Source organism: Drosophila suzukii, chromosome 3 (genome assembly GCF_043229965.1).
Source record: "Drosophila suzukii chromosome 3, CBGP_Dsuzu_IsoJpt1.0, whole genome shotgun sequence".
Classification (NCBI taxonomy): Eukaryota; Metazoa; Arthropoda; class Insecta; order Diptera; family Drosophilidae; genus Drosophila; species Drosophila suzukii.
Genome location: NC_092082.1, coordinates 36,692,558 through 36,705,656, shown reverse-complemented (window position 1 = coordinate 36,705,656; position 13,099 = coordinate 36,692,558). Strand labels below are relative to the sequence as shown.

At 33.1% G+C, this 13,099-nt stretch overlaps 1 long non-coding RNA gene across 1 annotated transcript; it reads right to left on the bottom strand.

Moving 5' to 3' along the window:
- Window positions 1-11,254: 11,254 nt before the first annotated feature.
- LOC139353223 (uncharacterized) lies at window positions 11,255-12,331 on the bottom strand. Its single transcript, XR_011604397.1, has 2 exons — window positions 11,687-12,331; window positions 11,255-11,620 (listed from the first exon to the last, which is right to left on the bottom strand). It is a non-coding gene; the product is annotated as an uncharacterized lncRNA (long non-coding RNA).
- Between the last annotated feature and the right edge of the window lie 768 nt (window positions 12,332-13,099).

Here is a 13,099-nt window from a genome sequence, read left to right as displayed (position 1 = left end):
ATGTTTCGTTTACAACGAGATCAAATCTAGAGTATTTAATTTCCGTTTGATAGGAAATTTTTTTGATATCATCTTCGTTTTTTTCTTGCGCTATTCCGAAGACGACGACGACCCCAAAGTACAGAAATAATAATATCAAAACCATAATTATTTTCTATTTTTTTTGTATTTTATTAATTTTTATTATGCGATTGTATACTTTCCCTGTGCGCGAATGCTTAGCGACTAGTTTTTACAGAATTGTGATTAAAGGAAAAATGCATGTATGTCTATATAGTATATAGGTATAAAGATTATACATTTTTTTTTGTCGTCTCTCTCTCTTGGGCTCTGGCTCTGGCTCTCTCTCTCGCTCTACTGATTATCGGGTATTAGCTGCATCTGTTTTGGGCTGATAGCTTAGCAACACAAGTATTTAATGCATGAATAAAGTGTGTGTATATATACAATATATATAAGTATAAAAAAGATTAAAACAGTTTTTTTTGTCTGCTCTCTCTCTCTCTCTCGGGCTCCGGCTCCCCACTGAATTTCGATTATTGGCTGCGTCTGTTGTTGCCTCGCGACCAATAGCGCGTGCCCCCCTCTCTCAAGTGATTGTCATCGTCTCAGTTTGCACATAGTTGTTGATGTCTTCGTTGAGGATAATATTCTTCAGGGTGTTGGGGCTTTTTTCGACAAATGTTTGTTCTATCTCACCGTTTGCCAATAAACGTTCAAGTATGGTTGTCTCAATATATTGCTTACATTTTATATTTAGAGTTTTCTTCTAATAATTGCTTTTATACAAACAACGAATTGATATAGCCGACTCTTTATATTGGAGATTAAAGTGTCTATAGAATGGTACTGTTGCATTCAGTATTCCTCCTATATTTTTCTCCTTTTCTATTTGGTTTGCGTGAAACAATGCGATTACTTCATCCACCGTAACTTTAATATTATCCTCGACATTGTCCTCATCGTTAGCTGTTGTAGTTGTTGTTGGTGGTGGTGGTGGTGGTGGTGGTGTTGACGATACAGTTATCAATTCCACCCACTCACTGGGTTTTATTGTTGCGGTTGGTGGTGGTGGTGGTGGTGGTGGTAGTCCTGATGCTGCTGACGTTGATGCTTGTCTCATAAATTCGAATGAGAGGTTTACTTTTAACAACTCGTTGTTCGATAATGTTATATTAAATTCCACACTTTTTGTATTTGTATTGATATTATGGGTGATATTCAGAATAGAAGCAAATTCAGGATTTGGAATAGGATTACAGTTTCCTCCCGAATTATAAGCGAATAGTAAAATAATTGCAATGATTATTATTCGCAACATTTTTATTTATTTTTTTTCCCCGTCTTGATTGTAGTTTCTAGCTTGCAGTTCGACTTGCTACTAATGCTTGTTTGCATTCTCGCAGAGAACGAAATAGAAAAAATATTCGCATATATATATATATATTTATAATATTTTTCAAACCTCGTTTGATAGCGGTGTATATTCGAATAATTTATCATGAATTATGAGACAGTATGCAGATGTTTTTGGAAGCAAATTACTTTGTGTTTTAATCTCAATTCGTATATTAATGGGTCCGCTTTTTACTGCTTCATTTTGATGCGTTACATCTAAGACAATAATGAGAGCCTTATTTTTATAAGTCTCTAGCGATAATAACGGTTGTGACTCACAGCCGTAGTAACTTTTTTGAAAATTGATATACATATCGTATAATAGTGCATATCTATTATAAGTAAAATTTTGATTTAACCCATCATAGGGATATACTTCAGAATTTAGATATACTTTCACATCGACTAAATCGCAATGAACATACTTCTTATTGTTTTTAAATGCGATAATAACATAGCGAGGGCGTTCAGTTTCAGCAGCTAATTTAACACTCCAAATAAATGTAGTAGTCTGTGGAACTACTGGGTTATAATATATATCCCAACTCCTGAAGGGAGTCAATAATGGTGTTTGTTTGTTTATCACATTAAACATGTACAATTTATAAGCATCAGACAATTGTACATGAGGCATTTTCCAAACAATGCTCGAGATCGTCATTTTCAATTGACTCATTGTTAAAGCTTCAGCAGTGCTCTTATAAACATCATCGTTATCTTTTCCTCTTAATAGAACTAGCTCGTGTTTCCCATTGAGCAGTATTTTATTGTAGTCTTCAGCAAATCCAAGTAACAGGTTCAACGGCACGCAAAAATTAAAGTTTCCTCTTTCAAGTTTTAAATTGTCTGCGGTGGACCATCCAGAATTTTCGAGCAAGTGTTCTTGATTTTGTTTAATTGACAAATAATTTTTTAAATCGCTTGTTACACCCAAATGTCGTGTTCGATCAATTTCAATCCCATTCAATACATACAAATCTTGATTTTGTATGGCAATCCGAATTTCGTCATTGTTCTCATACGACCGCAAGTAGGGTGAATAGTATGATTATCTTTCTTTATTATTGAATTATCAATAGTCGGTTTCTCGAGCACGATAATTATATAAAACATTTTTTTTTTTAATTTGAATCCTAAACTCAATAAAAATTTTTTATTGCACTCCGCTAACGGGATTTGTTGTTGTTGTCGTCGTCGCCGTCGTCGTCGTTGTTGTTGTTGTTGCTGTCGAGTAGCTAATCTGTTCAACGTTGGTAAAGCGAGTGAGGGGGAATTAAGTGATAATGCCTTTTTATAGACGTTGTTGTTGTTGTATATAATCATTTTTTTTTTTATATTGGTTTTAAATGCAATCTTATTGTAATTCTTTCACCGCGAAAATTAATCAGATTACCGTCTTGATCACAGATTTTTAAAGTTATCGAATGTATTTCTTTTGTGTTTACTGGTAGATATATAACATTTTGTGGTACCTCAGTTATTTTATATCCAGGACTAACGACAAGCGCAAACTGATGTAGTGTGTGTGCTGTTTCGTTGTTTATATATGTATGTTCCATTTATAATATTGCATTGTACACAAATGCTATTAATTTTTGTGATATCAATTGCCTTATCAGAAGTATGTAATATATTAGGACTTAATGTATTCGAAGTGAATCCCAATAAAGAGCCGATTGACTTTTCCTTATTGAAACATATTTCATCAGTTGCAGAGAAAATTTCCGATTGCAAAGTGTTATAGTTTGGAACTAGATAAAATTTGGGACTTCCTTCGGACTCATTCTTTGTTAACTTTGTATATTTTCGTGTCAATAGGTCATTAATATCGCTGATTTCATAGGAACCTACAGGGACCTTTATCGTACGTTTGCCAATATGAAATAAATTATTGCCTACGTCAACGTTTGGAATTGAATTATAAGTGTCCAGACTGATTAACGCACACTGATAGTTCTGATCAAGTTCAATTGGAGGAAAATAATCTGCAACAAGTACTGACGTATTGCCTGTTAGTGTTAATGTTATCGACATCTTAACGGTTCGGGAGGTAATGAAATGTTTATAGGCTTTACACATACACATATATAGTATGTGTTAACTTGAGAACTATTCTGGTATTTTCGTTTATGTGCGTTTGTTCTCAACAGAATATCTCGATAATTTTTCAAGTCCAGATTTGAATAATGCGCGGGCCTCGTGTGAAATAGCAATTGAAATAGACCAGGAGTCAATTTCCATTTTTCCTTATCAATAATAATTGTATTATTATTATATTTCAATTTACTATTAGCAAAATACCATTCACCATTTTCTTTAATATTCAGACTGTTGGGGCGAAGCGGCTTGAACGATGAAATAGTTGAGGACCCAAGATTGAGTAGTACTCAAAAAAAACGGGAGTACTTTTGGGGTTTTTACGCGACGTGCGTGGTTGTTTATTAGTACACTTTGAAACATGAACTGCTTAAGCCTAACTTAACTTAAGCGCTCCAGAGCAGAGCGGAGACTTAGGGGAGAGATGGAGAGGAAGAGCGGACGGCAGTGCGAACGCGCGAGATGTAGAAATCTGGATAAAACTGTCGCTCGACACTGCCTCCTGAAATTAAACGCCCTTTTGGCGTGAACATTCTCATTTCAACTAAATCGGCTTGCCATAAATCATCTATCCCCTTCATTATCGCACGTCGTCTGATAAAATTTGTTCGTCCTTGTCTATGCAACTCTTCGGTGAGTTGTCTTTTATCCGCATTCAAGTTGCTGTTGTTGTTGTTGTCACTCATTTTGTTTATTTTCTGATCGTCCTCAAGCCGTTGAATATATTCTTCTAATCGCTCTATATACTTAGTATAAATAACTTGTGAGTAGTCCTCTAAGAATAATTTAATAAAATTCGCATTTTCAGTGACATTTGATTGAAGGTTTGCTTCTAATGTAATTATTTTACTTTTTATAATATTTTTGCCGTGTCTCAAGCTGTTTAAATCAATATCCGTTTTCTCTTGTCGATTTAAGATATATTTTTCTAGACGTGAACCGCTTCCTCTTCCTCCTCCTCCTTCTCCTCCTCCTCCTCCGGACGATGAGGAATTCGAGCTTTCACCAAATTTATTAATCTGATTCATTTTATTATATTTGCCTCTCTAAGCTCTTCTATAATGGATAAAATTTCGTTTTTATGATTGGTATTTCCAGCACTCTCGGATGCTAATAGTAATCGCAATCTCTCGATTAATTCATTCGGATCATCCCAGTACTTGTATCCTCTATCCTCCTTGGAGTAAGATTTTGTTGTTGTTGCTGCGGCTGCTGTTTGTGTTGTAAGCGAGAAACCTTTGCCAATAAGTTGTGTTTTCGGTTTGAATAGATTTTTTATAATATGCTAATATTTAAAGGATTTGGACCCCTTAACTTGAGAACTATTCTGGTATTTTCGTTTGTGTGCGTTTGTTCTCAACAGAATATCTCGATAATTTTTCAAGTCCAGATTTGAATAATGCGCGGGCTTCGTGTGAAATAACAATTGAAATAGACCAGGAGTCAATTTCCATTTTTCCTTATCAATAATAATTGTATTATTATTATATTTCAATTTACTATTGGCAAAATACCATTCACCATTTTCTTTTATATTCAGACCATACAACATGTCCAATTGTTTTTGACTTTTTAAGAGCTGAATATTATGCAAAAACGGTGATTTCTTGATCAAAACTTTTCTCTTGATTGCAATTTGTTTTTTCTTTTTGATCACATTGTTGTTGTTTTGTTGTTGTTGTTGTTGTTGTTGTTGTTGTTGTTGTTGTTGTTGTTGTTGTTGTTGTTGTTGTTGTTGTTGTTGTTGTTGTTGTTGTTGTTGTTGTTGTTGTTGTTGTTGTTGTTGTTGTTGTTGTTGTTGTTGTTGTTGTTGTTGTTGTTGTTGTTGTGGCTGTTGTTTTGTCTTGTTATATCTTGGATATCTGGGTCCATTATCAAAAAACTTTTCTCAAGCATAGAATCTCTTTTTTCGATTAATTTTAATCTTTTATTAGAGGAAGAAGAAGACTGAGGCAGAGGTAAAATTTCTGTGTGAGCACTTCGTTTTGTTTGTGTGTGTGTGTATGATCTCGGTATAAAATTTATAATGTTCGATGACGATGCCTGTGCTGTTTTTTTAAATCTATTAAATTTGGGACCATTGACCTTACGACTTTTTTCAAGCATAGAATCACTTTGTAGCAGATTAAAAGGTAATTTGTATCTCTTGTTATTAGGCTGGACCGCTGCTAAAGATAAATTCTCAATGTTAGCATTACGTTTGAGATTTTTAAAAAGACTTAATTTTAAATCATCATCAACATCAACAGCAGCAGCAGGGTGAGCTGGGGGGGCAGGGGGAGCAGGAGGGAGAGGGAGAGGGAGAGCAGCAGATGTACTACTACTAACTACTGCATTGTGGTCATCATCGTTCACCCGTTTTTGTGTGTGTGCAGGACTGTTTTTTTCTAATAAATTAGAGTATTTTGCTCTTTGACTATCCAAAAATGAAGTATAGTCTGATAGGATATCGTTGGAAGTATCTATCAAGTCGGGTGGGTTGTTGTTGTTGTTGTTGTTGGTTAATGGAAAACTCGTTATTTGCGGACGATTAAATTCCATATCAAACACATTAGCATCATCATCATCATTAGCAGCAGCATCCTCATGCTGGATGTTTCTTCGTTAATAAGGTCTTCTTTTCCTTCTGTTTGCATTATAGGATTTAAATTTTCTCACTTTTATCTCCAAATCGTTGTTTGTGTTGTCGGTGTTGTCTAGTCTTCTTCGCATAACCCTCTTTGGAGAGTATCGTCTTTTGTGTTTAAGCATTTTAACATGTTGTTGTTGTTGTTGTTGTTGCTGCTGCTGCTGTTGTTCTCCTTCTCGACGACCTCGATGCTGATGATCATCATATTTTATCAGTTCACGCTTATTATTGTTGTTGTTGTTGTTCGAGTTAGTCGGATTCTCAACGTTGTATTTATTTGCCTTCTTGTTCTTTTTTAGAAAATTTTCCGCAATCACATTCAAAGGTTTTGTAATTGATTTAAAGGTATTTTCCATTTATTTTAATTCGATCCATTTCATTCGACTTCATGCTCTTCAATTTTTGTGTCAACAACAATCTGGTTTGAATCAGATCATCCAACACTTTAGTCTTATTTTTTGATTTCACCATTGCTGCTGTTGTTGTTGTTGTTGTTTGTTTAAAAACCAATTATTTACTAGTAAAATATATGATATTATATATATATATATATAGCTGATCCAAAGCTGATCCAAAGCTGATCCAAAGCTGATCCGAAGCTGATCCAGAGCTGATCCAGAGCTGATTCAAAGCTGATGCCGAGCTGATCCAGAGCTGATCGAGAGATGATGATGATTATAGATGTATAAAACTATCGAATCCTTTTCTATATCGTCCTTTATAAATATCATTATCTTTACTTATGAGAACAAATTCATATTTTTGCTTCCAGCATTCCTCAAAAATTTTTATAAATTGCTTAAAAGTCATATCGCCTATAACATGATCATTGTAAATATGTTTAATATTCATTTCATCTTGTTTAAAAATTATAACCAAATTAGCGTTGTCACGTATTAAATGTTTTGGTATTTTTGTATAAGTTTGACATAGATAGAAGGAGTCTATGTGTTTGTGGCGACCCATACAGAAATAATCCCTTATTGCTGTTTGCTTATCACAGATTACGTCATCAAATATCATTATTGAGTGTTGTCTAGCCCTTTCTGGACTGACGACTTTTTCCTTGTCTGAAAACGTGAACATGTGTATCCCCTTAATTGGTTTAATCAATTTCATTAAATATTGATACTTTGGCTGATACAACGATTTTGAATAAATGTATATATTTTGAAATTTAAGTCCATTGGGACTTTCGATCAAACTTATCATTACGTTTGTCTTTCCACAATTAGATGGCCCCACAATTAGAGCGCGTATCGAATTCGGTAACAATGGGCTATGTGTAATTTTTCCACTCCTATCCCCCTCACCACAAATTTGATCGACATTTCGAACTTTAATTTGTCTGGTTTGTTTTATAAATCTCATTTTGTTGTTGTTGTTCCTATTGTTGTTGTTGTTGTTGTTGTGGTTGTTTTATTGCACAAATTTTTACAACTACTAATGAAAATACTATAAATATTTGAGTATATATTTCGGTTTTGTTTAATATACGATTGTCATTGAAACAGAATAGTCATAAACAAAAAACAAAAAAAAAAAAAAGGAAATGCAATAATGCGTATAAATTATAAACATAAATTAAATTCATATCAGTATCGAATTGGTAGTGGACTCGTTAACAACTTGATTAACAAACTACCAATTGAACTTCATTTGTCAGGATATCAGGCACAAAACTTGCAGAGCGTTTGAAACGTGGAGACAAAGGGATTAATCCGCTAGATGCAGCGTGTCGAGAGCACGATATTGCATATTCACAATTCAAAGACCTGAAAAATCGTCATCAGGCCGATGATATGTTAGGTGATAGAGCGTGGGAACGTTTTCAAGCAAAAGATAGCGGTCTAAAAGAACGTTCTGCTGCTTGGTTTGTGACTAACGCTATGAAAACAAAAGTTAAATTCGGTCTAGGTATGTCTAAAAACAAATCTCATCGACGTCAACGTAAGAGGAAACCAGCTAGTAATAAAAAAAAACAACGTCGACGTCATCGACAAACAAGAAAAAAATCATTCGCAAGCATTGTGAGTCAAACGAAGCGAATTTTGAAACGAAGAAATCCTACGAGTATCGATGAAGCAATTCAGATATCTCAACAATCAATCCCACCTAGTTTTCATCGAAGACAACGAGGACGAAGACGAGGTCTAGCGAATAATATCTCCAATATTCCGAGGGTGATACCATTACCAAAAATTGGAGGATTCCTACCGTTGATACCAATATTGACTGCACTTGGTGCAGTTGGTGGTCTTGCTAGTGGTGGATCTGCTGTTGCTAAAGCAATAAACGCTGTCAAAAATGGTAAAGAACAATTAGCCGAAGCGACACGTCATAACCGCTATATGGAATCAATTGCGATGGGAAAAGGACTTTTCTTGAAACCTTATAAGAAAGGATATGGACTATTTTATAAGCCATATTCAGCAAAAAACTAATAAATATGCTACCCAAACAAGCACTTACCGATATTGATTTAATTGATTTTGGTAAACAGCATTTTAGACACTTTCGTGGTGTTTTTATAAGTGATCGTCTCCCCAAGAAACCATGGACCAACGAATGTGGGATAATTAATTTAGATAACGAAAGCGGTAGTGGTACGCATTGGGTAGCATATTTCAAGAATAGAAATTATAAAGAATACTATGATAGTTTTGGTGATTTGCAACCGCCCATTGAAATTGTGAAATATTTAAAACCACCCATTGAATATAACTATAGAAATGAACAAAAATTCAATACATATAACTGTGGTCATTTATGTTTAAAATTTTTATTTCGAAAAAATAAAATGTAATATATTTTTTAAAAGCAAAAAAGACAATTTTTTTTATTTTTAGCTTAACTTAGTAGGCTATATCTTTGTGACCCCATGCAAGTGTGTCTATATTATTCTCTTTTATATATCGCTTATCATCTAAATAGTTTAGGGTGACTTTTGTATACTCTTGCGTATAAATTTGATGTAATTTCGATTTAAAAAAGGAAATTGTTCCAACTTGCTTATTTTTTTTATACAAGCAATCTCGAAAATCGTTAATAGTTAATTTTGAGGTCACACTCGCCTTTACTCCTTTAATTTTTTTGATCTCCGTTGTTTCAGCATTATTTATATTAGAGACTTGTATTGAATACATTTTAGCTCTGAGTCCAATAAATTCTTTTATTATATCCCCCCTGCACTCATCTTTCATCATACCTAATTTTTTTTTGTTTATCAATGGTAATTTAAAAACATTATCCTTATCATATTCTGAAGTATCGAAATGCTGATCAATTTCAAAACGAATGTCATCATAAAAATCTATAGTCTTAATATCATAGATAAAAGAATCAGTATCCATATACATTAAATTTATATTTTCTTGATATTTCGGCTTCATATAGTCATAGTGAAAATTGTACATTTTAAATTTTGATAATTCTAGAACGGTGAAGCCAATGTAGACAGGCTTATCATAGACAACATGCACTTTTTTCATTTGAATTGCAAAGAAATCATCGGCCAATTGCAATATATTCTTAAAATTAAATTTTGAGATAAGTGCTCTAGCTCCCAATTTTTTACCATCACTCTCCCACCTGGACACTAATCTAATTGATTTTCTCTTGTCGACATTCTCCATTGTCTTGCCATAGACTGCATTGTTTAGCAGTTTGAAAAAATTCTTTTCAAAATCATTAACAGCCAATGTTCTGTGATGATTGTTACAATCAATATATTTTTTAAGCCAATCAGATTGTTCAAATTGTAATATTCGATGAATTTTCTTTAAAATCAGTCCATGTCGAAGACATTGCTGCAAATTTCTATAGTGAATTATATAATTATATTTGTTTGTCAAGTCTGCAATCAATTTTGATTGTTGCATATTTTCATTTTTTTTGTTCTGCGAACAAAATGGTAAATCATTGTGCTGGCTGTGTAAGTTTTCAGTGTATTCCAAATCGACCTCTAAAATATAACCAATTGGTTGATCATCTACGCACGTGTTTAAATCAAAATTTTCAAAATTTCCCTCTTCTGTTTCTTCTAGCCATTTAAAATTTTTATACGGAATAGCTTGTGACATAGCATACCCATATAAATTATTAACATCTAAGTATACAATATAATTTGATTCTTTCTCACAGTCGTAATCGTTATTTAGATATTTGTTATTTGCAATAGAATGACGTTTACTACATTGAACAAGACCACCTCTAATACCTTTCATTATAAAATTATACATATCAATATCTGTGAGTAGTTCTAATTCAATTTTAGTTGTCTTCAACATAGCATCCCACGATAGACCAGGAGTTGTATAATATTGACAAGGATCTAAATTATAGATTTTTTTACATACTGTTCTAAAATTCTCCAAAACATCACATAGCAACAGCACATCTACTTTCAAATATAATAATAAATAATCTAATAAATTTGTGCACTCGAAGGCATTCCAAGCGTTTTGAGCGTGCTGATAACTCTCTTCAGAACAGTGTCTATCAGTTAATTGGTTATAAAAATTTTCGCGCAACGGTAATTGTGTATCTGACAAGCGTTCAACTGAATTTAAATAGCTATACGGAAATATGCCTTTACGTTTAACCATTTGAAATTTGTTCGGGTCCGTGAAAAATGACTTTATTGTGGTTAGATTTTCTTCTTTTAAATAACTGGCTAAGCTGTCTAAACTGGAAGGCATAAATCTAAATGAATCTAAAAATCGAAGTTCTAACGTTTCATTGGGATTTATATAAATTTTCTTTGAGATCGAAATATAAAACTCTTTGTTTAGCGGAATTATAGAAATATCACCAGGAATTTTAATTAATTCTTTTACAAATAAATGAGCATCGTATGCCGAGAGATTATGGAAAAATATTGGGAAAAATTTTGCTAATTTATAGTTTAAATTGCAATTATTATGTGCTACACGTCTATATTTGCCTGTTAAGTGACAATGGTCTAGAACTCTTTTAGATTGTTCAGTTAAAATATTACCGCATATACTACAATTTTGTTCTAAGTCAATTATTTTTTGTTGCTCCATTGATAGCGGATATAAGGGTATCGTTACATTTAAGTGATTTTGATATAACACTAAACAATCATTATATATGCTCTCAACAAAATGTGTTGCACAATCTTCACCATAATATATTCGATATATATCCAAACTATTGTCAAATGAACACTTTATATAATAACTATATGCATACGGTATGTGCTTTTGAATCAAATTTATGTTATCCGAAGTTTTCAGATTCATCCCTTCTAAAATACACTCAAAATCAGCATATGCTACAAAAGGAACATCTAATTGATTTTTTAAATTTTTAAATCTTAAAGTCGCCGTTTCATTTGTAGGCATCTCAGTTATAATTCTATTACACTCCATAATATGTCGTTCCAGTTTGTCGCTATCGTAGAAATAAAGAAAACAGCCATTGCATAGATGAATCTTCCTCGTACTTTTCGTTATTTGTTTGCGAAGTAATCTAATGGAGAATCAAAGAAATAAATATAATTTTTTTTATTTTTTAATTTTCTAATTTAATACTTACTTGGAAATATTTTTAATCCAAGCATAGTGATATTTGTCATCCTTCTCGAGAAGTAGTAGATATATAGTGTGTAAAACGTTGTCAGTTTTATTATTAGTTAAATAATATGGACCGATGATTGTCTTTTCATCGCTGTCTACACCCAACACAGTTATACTAATTTCAGGATTATTTTCTTCAAATATTTTTATGCTGTCGACCGGTGTGGGGAATTTTAATCCACTAAAATTTAATGATTTATTATTTATATTTATTATATCCGATCCAATGTTGTAAATGCCTTTACGTTTATATTGATTGGGTAGATTCTTATTACAAGGTAATTTCACAAAAGCCGATATAAATGCCCATTTAAAAAAATATTCGTCTCTATTTTGCACGTTGATGCAGGCTTTTCTGTTTACTATTTCTCTTGGTAAACCAATGAAATTCGAGCCCTTTATTAGCTGATATTTATTTATATTAACTTCTAAATGAACTATTTCAATTAGGGACCAACCACTGTCTCGTTCTTGAAACTCGCTCATCTCACTTTTTATATAGTCATTTAAATTTTTGATTATTTCATTTAGATTTTCAGTCTGACTCATTGTTGGATTTAAGACTTGCATTTTTGTTTGAAATGACTTTAGATTGATTTCACAATGATCTTCACTCTCTTTAATCAAAACATAATTACAGAATTGTTCAAAATTAAATTTGATATTGACATGTTTTTTTTGAGCTTCTTTGATTGATTGTTGAAATAAATTGATATCCAAGCATTCTTTATTTGGATTTGTGATTATATAAGTTTCAACACGATTCCGAAATGCACTTCTTATACACCGCAAGTTATCACTTATTTGCGCACCAGATAATTGTTTATGCAAGTTGGTGCGTAAGTGATGCGACCAACTAATTTTAGCAACATTTAGATTACAGACATCACAATATCGTATTTCACTAGCGACAGGATTTGTGTTACTAGGCCCAGGATTGTTATTGTTATGTAAAGCATCACCCATTTTTGTTTTTGTTTTGTTTTAAATATTTATAAAAAAAGTTTATTTTATTTTTTTCTTATTCGTTACAAAAATTTAAAATATAATTATCCCCTTCTGATTTAAGTTTGACTAGCTTGTAGCCCCCCGTCGCCATGTGCTCCACAGCTTGCGATGACAGAGTACTAAAGCGTTCTGGTAAGAACACCACAAAATCTTCAAGTGTGAGCATAATTTTAGCGCCGAAGCGTGTCTGCTTCACTTCAGCGTTCTTTATCACAATCGGTGTGTCAAACGGGAGAGCCTTAACACTCTTTATTGGGGGCAGAGAGACGGCCCCAAGCTCGTTAAACTGTTCTCCAAAGTCAGACATATTGCTGCTGCTGCTACTGCTGCTGCTGCTGCTTATAATGCTGATGATGAAGGACTC